The following is a 14,456-nucleotide window of genomic DNA, read 5'->3' as shown; positions in this document are numbered from 1 at the left end:
TCTGGAGGCCACCAGGCCCAAGCCATGCTCCAGCATGGCCAACAGAGCAGGCTGCCCAGGACCATGTCCAGGTGGCTTTTGAAGGCCTCCAAGGAGGAGACCCCACAGCCTCTCAGGACAACCTGTGCCAGTGCTCTGACACCCGCCCAGCACAGAAGTGCTGCCTGGTGCTCAGAGGGAGCCTCCTGGGTGCCAGTTTGTGCCCAGTGCCTCTGGTCCTGTCACTGGGCACCCCTAAAAAGAGCCTGGCTCCATCCTCATCTCACCCTCTCTTCAGGTATTTACAGACATTGACGAGATCCCCCTTGAGCCTCCTCTTCTCCAGGCTGAGCAGTCCCAGCTCTCTCAGCCTCTCTTCATAGGAGAGCTGCTCCCAGTCTCTTGATCAGTTTGGTTGGACTCTTCCCAGTATGTCCAGGTCTCTCTTGTACTGGGGTGCCCAGAGCTGGACAGACGGTCCTAGTGAACAGCAGACCATGAGAAGACAAGGTGTCTAGGAGTAAACACCAGACACGAGTCTCAGTGTCCTCTGTGGAATCATTAAGGAATGTTTCCACACCGGAAATAAAAACTGGAGTTTTATTTGCACCTTAGTGTACATAAAAGTCCTGAGACAGTAGCTGCAGGCCTGAGGCAATAGGTGCTGTGCTCTCTTGTGCTGGGAAGTCCATGTTCCTTCTGCAAGTAACTTCTTTGGGCTGCAGCTAAGAGAGGTGAGTGAGTGCACTAATCCCAGTGAATGTTCATGCAAATATTCATTCAAAGGAAAGGAAGGACTACTTGCTAATGTCTCTGTGCGTACTTCCATCCATCTTCTCATCTGTTTCACAACCCCTTGTTTGTGCTGGAAGTGTGAGATGGGTAAATGGGAAAGACAAGATGTGCCTCACTCCTTCCACGCTATGTTCAACCAGCAACAGGAAAAGACAGTCACCTTGCTTTTTTAAGCTTTTTAGCTTAAAAAGGAATCCACTTTGCTGGTATTCTTAAGCTAAAAATCTTTGTCCTTAAGTTATGTGCTTCCAGACTATGAATGATTTATCACATCCCCCCCAAAATCTTGGGTCTGCAATCTGTACCAACAAACTCCATCAAAGTGATTTCTGGTCAGTACAGTAGTAATAGTGAAAAGAAATTGGAGTCAGGGGACAGGATCAGAAAATGAGACCTAGCATATTTACAGTCTTGTGAGAACTGTGAAGACCTTAATACATGGGGCAGAAGGGACAGAGTAATGGTTTAAAAAAATATAGTTATAAATGCAAAGTGATACGTTATCAGTGTAAGGGAACTTGAGCCACCCAGACTCTGAACTGAGGGCTATGACTTGCGTTCGGCTAACGGAAAAAGCTGTGTTAGTTCAAAACGCAAATACCATTTCCCTATCTGTATTCTCCACCCCTCTACCAGAGCCTTCTAAAGGAATGGGCAAGAAAACACTTGTGGCTTTGCTTCACCTGCTGAAGGTGCAGTTTTAATGCACGGGTGAGCTGCTTCACGTGTACGCCGCTGCTTACGGAGCAAGCCCTTAGCCTCAGCCTATACTTTCCTATCTACCACTTGCAGCACAAGTCATCTGACTTCCTACAGGCAGTGGTTATAGGGAGATAAAATAATGTTAAAAGAAAAACGTGTATTTCTAAATTTTTGTAGGGATCGTTTTGCACAGGCTGAAGTTTCTGAGCCTTTCCCTTTCTGGGTGGATGAATGCCAGCACCAGGGCATGGAAAGCAATGGGAACATGTAGCTGGAAAGCAGAAGAGGGACTTCTCCCTCCATGACTCTGTACCACAAGGTTCAAGGGTGACTGCTAGGATGCTTGTGGTTAAAGCATGGGTTCCTGTAGAGGCAGTAACCTCTGCCAGAGGAGGGTGGCAGAACACTATAACCTATGCAACAGGCTTCTCCTATGTCACTACAAGCCCTGTATTTAATAAGTGTGAGAAGAGACCAAAAAGCCATTATCAGCCAAAATCTCTGCCCTATACAAAGCTGTGCCATCTGAGATGTTAGACCTATCTCATTGCTGCAGCTGGGAATGTGAGGTCCTGTCTGATATGCTCTTCTCAGATTGATGCATGTGGATGCACACAAAATACACAGTTCTATAACATCACTTAAGAGAAAGGAAGCCATATGAGGTAGTTTGACAAAAAGTATTGCAAATTGTTGAATGCATCTGGTATTGAGGTGGTAACACTTCTGAAAGGGCTTCCCTGAGATGAGCTGCCCCTTCAAATTCATAGAATCATCTAGGTCAGAAAAGACCTTCAAGATCATCCCTACCTATGGCAGGGGGGTTGGAGTTAGATGATCTTTAAGGTCCCTTCCAACCCGAGCCATTCTATCATCATCAGGTCCTACCGTCAACCTGACCTACAGAGTCCCACCACTAAACCATGTCCCTCAGTGCCACGTCCATGCGTCTCTTAAATACCTCCAGGGATGGGGACTCCACCCCTTCCCTGGGCAGCCTTTTCCAATGCCTAACCGGCCTTTTTGAGAAGAAGTTCTTCCAAATATCCAATCTAACCCTTCCCTGGCACAACTTGAGGCTGGTTCCTCGTGTCCTATCACTTCTCACCTAAGAAAGGTGACCGACAGTCTTCTCAGTGCAGCCTCCTTTCAGGTAGTTGTAGAGAGCCGTGAGGTCTCCCCTCGGCCTCCTCTTCTCCAGGCTAAGCAGCCCCAGTTCTCTCGGTCACTTACCACAAGCCCTGTTCTCTAGTCCCCTCACCAGCTCGTCTCTCTTCTCTGCTCATGCTTGAGCAGCTCGCTGCCTTCCTGTAGTGAGGGGCCCAAACCTGAACACAGCGCTCGAGGTCTGGCCTCACCAGTGCTGCTTACAAGGGGACGATCACTTCCCTAGTCCTGCTGGCCACCCTGTTTCTGATGCTGGCAACGCTTTCCCTGATGCAGGCAGATGCAAGAGTGGCGTTTGTAACTGCAAGCTGACACAGAAGTGAATGTCACCACTTCCACGCTTATTTTCGTGTTACTTTTCTCAGTGGAAAGTGCCAACCATGCCGTTGTTAGAGCTCTGTGACATAAGTGTAATCGTTCAGATTGGAAATGCGTTGTTTTTAAGGGAAGAGAAACTGGCCTGCCCCGCCGCAGGATTAATCTCCGCAGTCAGTTTTCTGTAAGCAGCATATGGAGTAAACGTTACGTGGGGCTTGGCCAGCTGGCTTAAGCATTGCCTGCTCTCTTAACCCTTTCTAAAGATAAACGAGTTGTAATTGGATTTGTGTACTGGGTGGTTTCAAAGAGGAGCCGATATCTGTGACAAAGGACCTGTGCACCAGGCATGTTGCTGAGAGACTGCTTGCATCTCTGAAAGATTTAATACTCGTCTGTCACAGTCGGGGTGGCAGATTAGAGAGGAATGTGTTTTGGTGTGGCAATTCCCTTTATTCTTATGATGTGTGAGGAAACAGAAATGGTAATACAGTTTGATTTGTGATCCTTTTTTTTGCTTTGTGTGGGAAGGCTGCTGCTGCAGAGGGTTTCTTCGTACCAACACTTCGAACTTTTTAAAGTGAGATTGAGAGAAGAGGAAAGATAAATTGATGATTATTATCTGTTATATAAAACTTTGTGAAGTAAAAACAGACAATATTTCAGTCTGCGATTATATACTTTTTAAACACTAAATTAATTTAAAAATTCCGTCAGAAATTGTTTTTCCATGTAGCCAGTTTCTCTAGAAGGGAGGTAGATATCAAGAGTGGAAAACTTGTTCTTTTCAATAGGATTTTAAGCACTCAGTTGATAATCCTCACTCATGCCTGTTGCAAAATATTTAAAAAGTTAAAATTGAAGCCAACTGGGGAGAGCAAATGTTGATGTTGCCCACAGTATTTCATTTACTCAGTACTGTTACCAAAGGCCAGGTGTTGTGGGGAAGCACAGATGAGAATATTCAAAAAGTAAGATCTATATTTTTATATTAAGGGATATTTTTATTACACCAGTTTGTTTTCGACAGATAAATTTATTAGCTTCTGAGGCATCTTTGGCTTTGTTAACACTGGTATTTAAGCTTTTATGTATTGAGCACAGGAGTCACTAAAAACGTTTAGCCATTTTTCCCAAGTTCGTGTAGTGTTAAGTGGTTGCTATATTTTTGTGTATGTTGACCATCCTTATCACCCTAAAAAACGGGAGTATTTTTTTTAAATTCATATTTTATTTTATTTTTTTGTTTTCTTACAAGCACTGCTTCCTTCGAGTTTCTCTCAGAGGTAGCACTGCTTGAATCTCTGTTACAAATTTTTGTGTAGCTCAGAATCACAGAACCATTAGGGTTGGAAAAGCCCTCCAAGCTCATCTGGTCCAACCATCCGCCTACCACCAATGTCACCCACCGAACCATGTCCCCAAGCACCACGTCCAACCTTTCCTTAAACACCCCCAGGGACGGTGACGCCACCACCTCCCTGGGCAACCCGTCCCAGTGCCTGACTGCTCTTTCTGAGAAGAAATGTCTCCTCATTTCCAGCCTGAACCTCCCTTGTCCACTTTGATTCTACTCACAACAAAAATTTACTCATTTAAATTTTTAACCTTGTCCCTTTGGTCTCTCTGATTTGAAAGAATACCTTTTCTGTTTAGAGAGAAGGATTTGCAACTCAGCTCTTGTCCTGCTGGTGTTGCGGTTAGAAAAACAATAAATGCAATACAGGGTGTTTTTGCACTGAGGAGAGGCTGGTTCTTTCTGGGTCCTTATAAGAAAGGCACAAACACTTACAAGGCAGGTAACGATTTACTCCTAGCCCAGAAAAGCTGTTAGCGAGTTGTGAAACCTTTTGTCTCTTCTGATGCTGGGAACCTTGAGCTGATAGAGCCTGAGGCTGACCTCTGGTCAGGGCACAGCACGTGGCGCAGATCCTGTCTGTGGTGAGGTTCACCAGCTCTGAGCTCACAGGTATTTCCACAGGGTCTTTCTCACGGCACAGATTCAGCTGTCACTGACAGCAGTGAAGCCTTGAGCGAGGACTTCGCTTGTCACATTCCCTAGGACAAAATGCTCAGTTATTCTTGTCTCATTGATAAAGCTACGGTCTTAGAACAAATTGTGTATGGTATTTCATGTGTTACTATACACTTATGATTATAAATATTATGCACTTACGATTAAATATGCATCGACTACACATACATTGACTAAATATGCATTCAGTACACATACATTGATTAATTACACTATTGATCAGATACACCTAGATTAAGTAGCCTCTGTGTGAGGCAGACACTGGATTGGTGGTTGTGTGGTTCACTAATTCTTTATAAAAACAGTCGTCCACTGCTGGATACTGCAATAGATAAACAAGTCATTATTGGTAAGGATACTTCTGCAGTTTGATTCAAGATGCTGCTCATTTTCTGGTACCTTACAGATCAGAGAAGCGTTGCTGTTCTAAGCAAAGGTCACTTAAGACCTTAACTTTTACTTTTTGGGTGCTCTGCAATTTTTGGTGCATCTGGCTGATACATCCCGGTATTTCTCCTCACCCCCTCCTTGCAACTGCTGTCATCATCCTCTGCGTGGGATAGTCCTGTTCTGAGTAGTTGGATTAGATGGAGCATAAATCATAGTTCTTATTTACGTAGACCTTTTTTTTTTTTTAGATACTGACAAAGTTGGATAAAACTGTGAAGAGAGAGTAGCAAAAACTTCTTCCACCAAGCGTGTCTGTGGCCATTGAGGCACACTTGTTTCCTGTTTTTGTTTGTAACTAGAAAGTGACACCTTGTGAAAGAGCATTACAAACAGATTTCTGAGAAGTAATTTTAGAGTTCGAGTCCATCATTTTGCCCTGCTAATCATACCTATTTTGACAGAGGATATAAATTAGCTAGTAAAAGTTGCTCTGTCTTGGAAGACTGATTAAAATTTTAAATATGAATTCCTCTCCTCTCCTTTTTCTTTTTTTTTTTCTTCTTTTTCTTTTTTTTCTTTTTTTTTTTTTTTTTTTCTTTTCAAGTTGCGAAGCCCTTGTCTTAGGCTATATGGTGAAGAGGCTTCATGTGTATTTAAAATCAAAACAATTTGGGTCAGAAGAGACCTTAAAGACTATCCAGTCCCAACCCCCTGCCATGGGCAGGGACACCTCCCACCAGACCAGGTTGCCCAAAGCCCCATCCAGCCTGGCCTTGAGCACCTCCAGGGATGGGGCATCCACAGCTTCTCTGGGCAGCCTGTGCCAGTGCAAAATACATGATGGTACTAACTCTTTATTGATACCTGTTCCAAAAATACTCGAATCATTAGTCATTTAACTTCAGTAGCAATTTCCAAGCAGCAGCACAAGAAGCACTGCAAAGGAGTATATGATGGTGGTGGTGCTTGGCTGCCTCAGTAGAGATGCTGAGCTGCACGGTAAGTGCCTCCTCATCAGCAACCGCTTTACTAGGAATGCAGGGCTGTAGCCAGGGGAATCAGTTTCTCCAAATTCAGCTTACACATGCAGCAGAAGACCGGAGGCAGCATATAGAGGCCTTTTATCGAGGCAGTAAAATCAGTCTGGACACCAGGAGACATTTCCCTGACCTTAGGCTTTCCGTCTGTGGTTGTCTGTGTGGTGGTCTGTCTAGCAGCGGAGGTTTGCCTAGCTGTGGGCAGCCCTCCTGGCGCTCCTTTGTAGCAGAGACTGCTCATGGCCAAGGGCATGGTGAGGGTACTAGCTGAATGGCTGCAACGGTGCAGCAGAAAAGCAAGGCAGGAGGGTGAAGAGATGGCCTGGCTGTGCCCAGAATTGAAAGCTGCCCATTTTGCAGCCATTCCTGGCGTTTGTGGTCACAAGTTCAGCTTGCCAGTGGCAGTATCGAAGCTTCCGCTCTAGCTTGTGGGTTAAGGAGGAGTTAAAGATGAAAGATCCTTCATTTAATGAAATTAATGCTAACATCATCAATTATGCCAGAAACTCAGATGGCATGTTGTTTGTTTTTTTTTCTCCATAGAACTGAGATACTTTCTTCTAGGCCGTGTTTTTGTTAGTGACATACAATGTATTGTGTTCTTACGGATCTCTTGCTAGATATCCTGTCTGATAATTCACGTTGTTTGTTCTCTAGAACAAAGCCAAGAGGAGAGATAATGAGATGTCAGGTATCAGAGATACAGAAACATAGTCATTTAGGTTGGGAAAGACCCTTAATATCTTCAAGTCCACCATCCACCTAACTACCAAGGCCACCACTTAACCGTGTCCCTAAGCACCATCTCCTTAGTGTGTAAACATAACAACAGAGAAGTACTTCAAAAAAGCATATATATTTATAAGAACAAAGAGCAGAGGCTTATAAACATGATTGTAGATGGAAAGGCAGAAAGCAAGCTTTCTGTTTGTTTTACCAGAAAACACTGCTAAAACAAATGGTGTCACTTCAGGCTTTAAATGGATTTACAACTTAGAGCTCTTGTGAAGTTAAAGTGATAGTTTCTTAATACAGCAGGAAAAAAATAATAAAAAAATGGCAACATCCTGTAGATTATCTAGATTATTATGAACCTGAAACTTTGCCCTGTATCCCTCTTTTAGCATAACTAACACTACTGTGTATTTCTCTTATTAGCTAGCCCGGACACATTTAAACTAGTTGGTTTGTGCTCAGCTGAGTGAAGGAATAAGATTTTGATGAGCATTTTGGTTATTTCAAATAGCTTCCACTGTACTTTTTTTTTTTTTTCAGGACAAAAAAGAACCAACAGAACTTGTCCTACAGTTGCCTCTGCAGTCTGATGAATTGTCAGGAGTTTTCATTTCAATGTCTTTCTGTTAAAAATGCCTCATGCGTGCAGTTGGCAAGTCTGCCTCCTCTCTTCCTGTCCGACTGGACACTGTGATCTATGTTATTGTTACATCTAGACAGAATTACTGTAGCTTTCCATAGTTAGAAATTGCAGTATGGAGGTTTCATCAGGTTCTTAACTGCTTAGTAGCAGCAGCTGCTGCTAAAACATTATCTGGCTGATTTGTAGGCTGGCAAGTTAAGAACAATCAATTTTCAGCATCTCTATATTTAAAGTAGGCTGCATCAGAGTGCCTTCTGCTTACTAACCACAACTTCCCTCGAAAGTTACATGCCACAGGAAGGATGAAACTGCTACGTCTAGCTTATTAGAGTGAGGAACATAATTCTCCCTGTGCATGCTATAAGAGTATGTATATTTTTCTGGAGAGGATAGGATAACCACAAATGTTGTTGCCTTCAGAACAGGTGCAAAGCTTGCTTTTTTAGTTTAGCCCTTTCCACAACATCTGTCACAACTGAGGAAAAGAAAAGAGGAAGAGGAGAAACTCTTATTTTTGCACTGAGAAAAAAATGAATGTAGCTTTTGGGAAAGAAATCTAGGCCATGTCTTGACCTTTCTGTATTACAGAAGAAAGCCAGAAACAGCATAAAAGCGTAGAGTACAATACTAGACAAATTTTTAGGTTATATTGTTTGTTAATTTTACCACAAAGGCAGTGAGTTTCATGCTGCTTTCTTCCATGACTTAATCAAAGTTTTGACCAAATTTACTACAGTCATAGAAGGATGCAAATTGGAGTTTCAGGAGATAGTCTTGTCCAACCTTGGGAGTAGAAATTTAAGTCAGGACTGCGTCCAGTCAGGTGTTGAATATCTGTTAAAGACAGAAATTGCACAGCCTTTCTGTGCAACCTTTCATGACCAACATCATGGTGAAAAAATGCTTCTTACTGTTTAACGGTTCCTTGCTGCAACTTGTGCCCATTGATGTGTGTCTCCATCTTTGCTGTACCCTCATTAGGCAGCTGAAGATGCCCACTGGGCATCTGCTCTCAGTCTTCCCTCTCCACACTGACCAAACTTGGCTCTCTCATCCTCTTCTCAAGTATCACACGCTGCAGCCCCCAATTGTTTTTGGTGGCCCTCTGCTGGACTTGTTCCAGCATGTCAGTGTCCTTCTACAGAGGAGCCTAAAATTGGACGCTGGACTCCAGGTATGGTCTCATGAGTACTGCATAGAGGGGAAGGGTCACTTCCCTTGACATTCTTTCTAACACAATCCAGTACATGTTTGGCCAGCAGGTCACTCTACTGGCTGCTCTTGAACTTAGTGTCCGCTAAGACCCCAGACCTTTTCTGCCAAGCTGCTCTCTATCCGGTCAGTGCCCAGCCTGCACTGTAGCCTGGTGTTAGTCCCTCTCAGATGCAGGACTATGCATTTGACTTTGCTGATCTACATGAGATTGCTTTGAGCCTATTTTTATGGCCACTCGAGGTCTTATTTTTCTTTATTTAATGCATTTGAGCGAAGTGATCCAAATTTGGCAGTCATGAGGTAGGATCCGAGTACTGAAACTCACCTGCGTGCTACTGTGTTAAGTAAAGTAGGTCAGCGCGCTGTCGATCTCCCCGTGTGTAGAGATACCCTGTTCTCTTCTGCCACCCAGCTCTGACACAGCTGAATTTGCCTTCTTCCTGTGTGCTTGCCTACTTTCCTTCTCTCTGTAATTTGGATGACATGACCAACAGCTTTGGGCTGCCAGTTCATAGGAGAAGAGATTAGATGACTTGAAGGAAGGGGATTTGATGCACGTCTGTGAAATCATGTGCGATGTGGGCAGGGTAAATCAGGAGGCAATGTGTTCAATTATTTCCAGCACAGCAAGCAGGGGACTTCAAATGAAACTAGCAGGTGTCGCAAACGAAAGGAAATGGCTCTAGACACCATGTAGAGTTAAATTGTGGAGCTTCTTGCTGCAAGGTGCTGCAGACATTAATGTTTTATTTGAGTTGAAAACAGGACCAGACAGACTGAGGGAAGAAAACTGGATTGTGGATTGTTGCATGCAAAGATAAGGCATCTACTTCAGGAAGTCCAAAGTCAGACCTTGCAGGAAGCCAAGACAGTATTTGGGGTGTTGGGGGGGTAAGGGTTTGGGTGCGGGGAGGAGAAAGAGGAACTGTGAGCATTTACTACACAAACAGCAATTCCTTGGTTTTTCTTTAGAGAACGGTTGCGTCTTGACTATGTTCATTTTGCAGCACAGCCTTAGCCTGCAGGCTACTGCTTCACCAAGATGATACCAAGAATCAGGTGATTTGGCGTCCATTCACCTCGTGTGTATCGAAACAGCATAGAAATAGACTGCTAAGACACAAACTGTTGAGCTTTGTCTTGAGTTCTTCTGCTCTGTACCACATGCATGGAGGTTGACGAGAGAGGCAGCGGTGCCTGGAGCAATACCTGTTCTCTTCTTCTGGGACTGCAAGCCACAGGAGATTGTGTTCTTTATCTCCAGACTTTCAGTTAGGCTTCTATATCCTCTAGCCCAAGGTGGCTGGGAGAACCTGAGTATTTGCAGAAGTAGTAGCTTTGCCTTCTTAGCTAAAGAAAAGGTAATTTAACAAACTTAATGTTCTTGTGCTGAAAGTGCATGTCTGCTTCATGATTTTTCATGTGATGAACCTTCACTTGGTCATGTATGCTTCTTCAGTGTGCAACAGGAGATGTCTGGACAGCTTTCTTTTTCAGGCTTAGACAGAGGCAGTTAAGATGTACCCTTCGACCCCCACCATCATTCGTCGTTTTTATTTCTGTGTCTGTCACATTCTCTACCAAATAAAATGTGAGAGAGGTTTCAGCAGTGGAGATACCTCAGGCCTGCCTCCCAGCTATCTCCCCTTAAGGGCAGGATGTTGGTGGCACCCATACAGATGAAATTTTCAACCCTTTTCAAAAATTCAGGGCCACTTTTTATTACCTGTGTCCCAGACTTCTCTTACGGTAGGAGAAACACTTGGACCCTCTGCAGTTTGGTACAGGCTCAGCTACACTCCTGTAAGTCCTTCCCACTCCAAACAACAAAAACCCTTCATGACAGTAGGCATTGAGCTAAGCGTGCATGCCTTCCCACTTGGGTGCCGTAGTCTGAGGGAGCCGGGCAATATTTTCAAAAGATTGCCAAGAGTTTTACTGTATGACTTCCTGTAGTAATCTACTGCACTTCCTCAGTTTGTCATCTTGCTGGGGAGACTGTCAAATCTCTCTCATCCACGACAGTCCATGACTTCTGTCACTTGCCTGTAGTTAAACAATCCAGTGCTGAGAGTGCTACCTCCCAGCCCTTGAAACCCTTCTGTTGTTCTGGACCCACCTCCTGAGAATCTGCTTTTGGCTCAGAGATCTGCTAGATTTGGAGGCCAGTCCCGAGCACCTGAAGGGAGAAAGACTTCACAGCTACTGCATTTAACTTTAAAATGGGTCTTGAGACTTTTCCTTTAGAATTAAAAAGTTGAGTAATCTATAAAACAAAACTAAACCACGTTTCTTACTTCCACTTCACAGTCATGAATACCTTTTGTTCAATGTGGGTAACGACTATTAAAAGTTTAAGGTTTTGCCTATTAATTCTTAGCGTTAGTAATGTTTGCAGAGGCCTTAGGCTTGACAGTAGAGCACCTCTAATTTGGCAGTGGGCTCTTAGAAATACCTTTTTTTTCTTTTTTTTTTTTTCATAGATAGATCTGATAGCTTGTAGAGTCCTGATTTCTTCAGGCTTTAAGGTAAGTATGTACATAAATGGTCCCCACTCAGTGCCTGAAACTTACACAGGCTCTACAGCAGCCAGGGGTCTTTTCTCTCAGGACCACTTCCATGCTCCCATTAACCTTATTGCATCTGTGTAAGTTGGTCATTGTCTACCGGTGAAAAGTCTCCTGCTCTGCACTGTGCAGATGGCAGCGTGCACCTCTTCTGCCAGACTCAGGGTGAGGGTTTTGCAGGTTTAGCTCCATTTTATTCACAAACCAGATGTTAATTCTGGGCAGGTGATAGTGAGTGACTAGTTTTGAATTGCTTTTTGACTCCCCCCCCCCCCATCTATTAAACTCTATCTCAGTTCATGACTCTTTTTGCTTGAGGCAGTTTTTCCCCAGATTCATAACCAAATCCATGAGTTGGTGGAAGTGGTGTTCAGAAGGAGTGTGAACATGCAGGATAATTTCAGCTGTGTCCCTTCTTGGTTAGTGAGCACGTGAACTAGCCTCTGGACACCGAGTATGGATTATGTATTAATGTCTTGGAGCAGAACTTCCAGGTAGACCTATGCGATAGACTGATACTAGCCAGCAGCTCAACACCCACGCTTCCGCTTGCTCACTCCTTCCTCCCCAGCTGGATGGTGAAGAGACTAGGAAGAGTAAAAGCGAGAAAACTCATGGGTGGAGATGAAGACAGTTTAATGGGTGAGAAAAAAAAAGTGCAATGCAAAAGCAGTTGCTCACCACCTCCTCCAAGCAGACTGATATCCAGCCAGTCTCTGAGCAATGGACACCTCTGAGCAATGGACACCCTACCCCTTCCTTCCCCTGCTTTTTCAGTTTAATCACTACACGTAGATTTTTGCAGACCATACTATTACTGTGTTGTGTATCAACAAACTGCATAATGTGAGATCGTCCCAGTCCTACAAGGAAGCAGTACCCCTTTGAAGATAACTATGTCTCTTCTGTCAGCTTTCCAGGAGCTTTGAATACACCAACAGAAAGGCTTGGCTTGGCTTTGGTGGGTTTGGTTTCACGACCTGATGAATCTCTGTGTTTGGAAACCCAGAATGCTCCTCTGCTTTCTGTTAGGACTGCTGATCTTCACCTGAATCTAAAATGTTTTCCCTTCACTGCCTGGATTTCAGATGTCCCAGGAAATCATATCTTTCCAGTAAGAAACAGCAAAGAGGACTCTACCTGGTCTAACTTAGTGAAGAGGCTTGTAAAATGGTGATTTCTTTGAAGTTGTTTTCCCCATCATGAACTCTTCTATTTACCCTTGGTTATCTACTGGAAATAAAGAAATGTGGCCTTTCACATAGTCTCATCAGAGTCTTCTTAGCAGCAGCCCTAGCCATACACTCCTCAGTCTTGAATTGAAAGGTATTCTATCATTGTTCTATCACGTTCTATCATGAACAGTTTTTAAGATCCTGACTGGACTTCACCCTCCAAATACAGACCCTGTATGACTTCAGTCAGGTCCTCATAATGAGTAAGCCACATGAACCTACTTGTCAGCTGCTTGCTTTATCTGTGAAAAGGGTGAGCGAGATCCAGATCTGTACGGCCCAGCCTGTCACACGGAAAAGGTCATCAAAAGTTTTTACCAATGATGGATTCTGATTTTCCCTTGCAAAGCTCATGCTGCTTCAGCCACGTGTTGCATGGCATGGCATGCCCTTGTCTTGTCAGACCTACAGAATCAGGTCTTTCCACCCTCTTCATGGGAAGTACAAAGATCCAAGGGATGCTCAGTCTTTTAACAATGTCTTGCACTTAGATATCTGACTCATTAATAAAGAACTTTAATTTACTGTAAGACGTTGTTCCATGAGACCTCAAACAAGGGACTTAGAAGTAGCTTGAAGTACCTACTCAGAGAGGAGCAGCGGCAGACAGTATTTCTTGGGTATCTACGTGGTCACACTTACTGAATGTTGTATGCTTACCAAAAAGATGTTACCTTTGGAAGAGCTGCCTGGCAATCCTCATTAAATTTCTGAGGGTCCTGCTCCAGGAATTTACCGGTGTGAATGTCTTCAGTGTTAATGACTAATATTCTTTCAAAGGAGAAAGCCAGGAAACTTAATCCTTATTTTAACAGATTCTGTTTATGTGTTTTGCCTACTGCTTCCTCAGCATATGTTATATACTCAGTGTTAGAGAGGAGAAGAGATACCAGATACGTCTTTACCCCCTTTATTCTTGCGTGTGTGGCATGCAGTAAGAGAGGGACCTGAGGTGTGCCACCGTGGGTAACTCCTGTCGTAAAAATATTCAAAACAAACAGTGCTGGGGGAAGAATGCCTGCAGAATGAATGGAAAAAGGTATCTTGAACAAAACTGGTTTGGGAAGAGCTCTAGGTTTCCAGTATTACTGGCCTCCCCTGTTCCCATGCAGCAGGTTGTTACCACCTCTCTGGTGATGGCTACCAGCCCCACAGCACAACTGGGAGAAGAGCTAAGACAGACGCTTTCTAAGCTATTTTTAAGCAGTGTCCCAGGCCAGCTGAAACCACCACCACTACTTTTGGCAGTTTCAGATAAGCACGCATAAAAGAGTCTCCTCACTGATAGGAGTTTGCACGAGCTGCGAGCGCTGGCAAGCAGCGAGGGGAAGCAGTGGCATCAGCTGCCACAGCTATAAATCGTCACTGTCTTTGTCTTTAGGACTCTGGTCAGGAAGCTGAGCTTATCATAGCTTTTAAAGATCTTTATTTTATTGTTTTGTTCAGTATCTGAGAAATAATAGAATAAGGAGAAAAAAGCTTTTTTTTTCAAACTGGGAGCTAACTGGACCAAAACACTTCAGCAAAAGCAGTAGTTTGATTTGAAGTTAACTGTTTGTTTTCAAAATCACATCAACGTTCTCAAAGTCTAGACGTGAAAATAACAGAATGACTAACATAAGAAAACAGGGACAGGGAAAC

At 43.8% G+C, this 14,456-nt stretch overlaps 1 protein-coding gene across 7 annotated transcripts in view; it reads left to right on the top strand.

Moving 5' to 3' along the window:
• The window catches only part of UBAC2 (UBA domain containing 2), a 106,701-nt gene that overhangs the window by 32,429 nt on the left and 59,816 nt on the right, over nucleotides 1–14,456 (top strand). The window lies entirely within an intron of this gene.

The sequence above is a fragment of the Anser cygnoides genome, chromosome 1 (assembly GCF_040182565.1).
Source record: "Anser cygnoides isolate HZ-2024a breed goose chromosome 1, Taihu_goose_T2T_genome, whole genome shotgun sequence".
NCBI classification, from domain to species: domain Eukaryota; kingdom Metazoa; phylum Chordata; class Aves; order Anseriformes; family Anatidae; genus Anser; species Anser cygnoides.
This window is presented reverse-complemented; position numbering and strand designations above follow the sequence as displayed.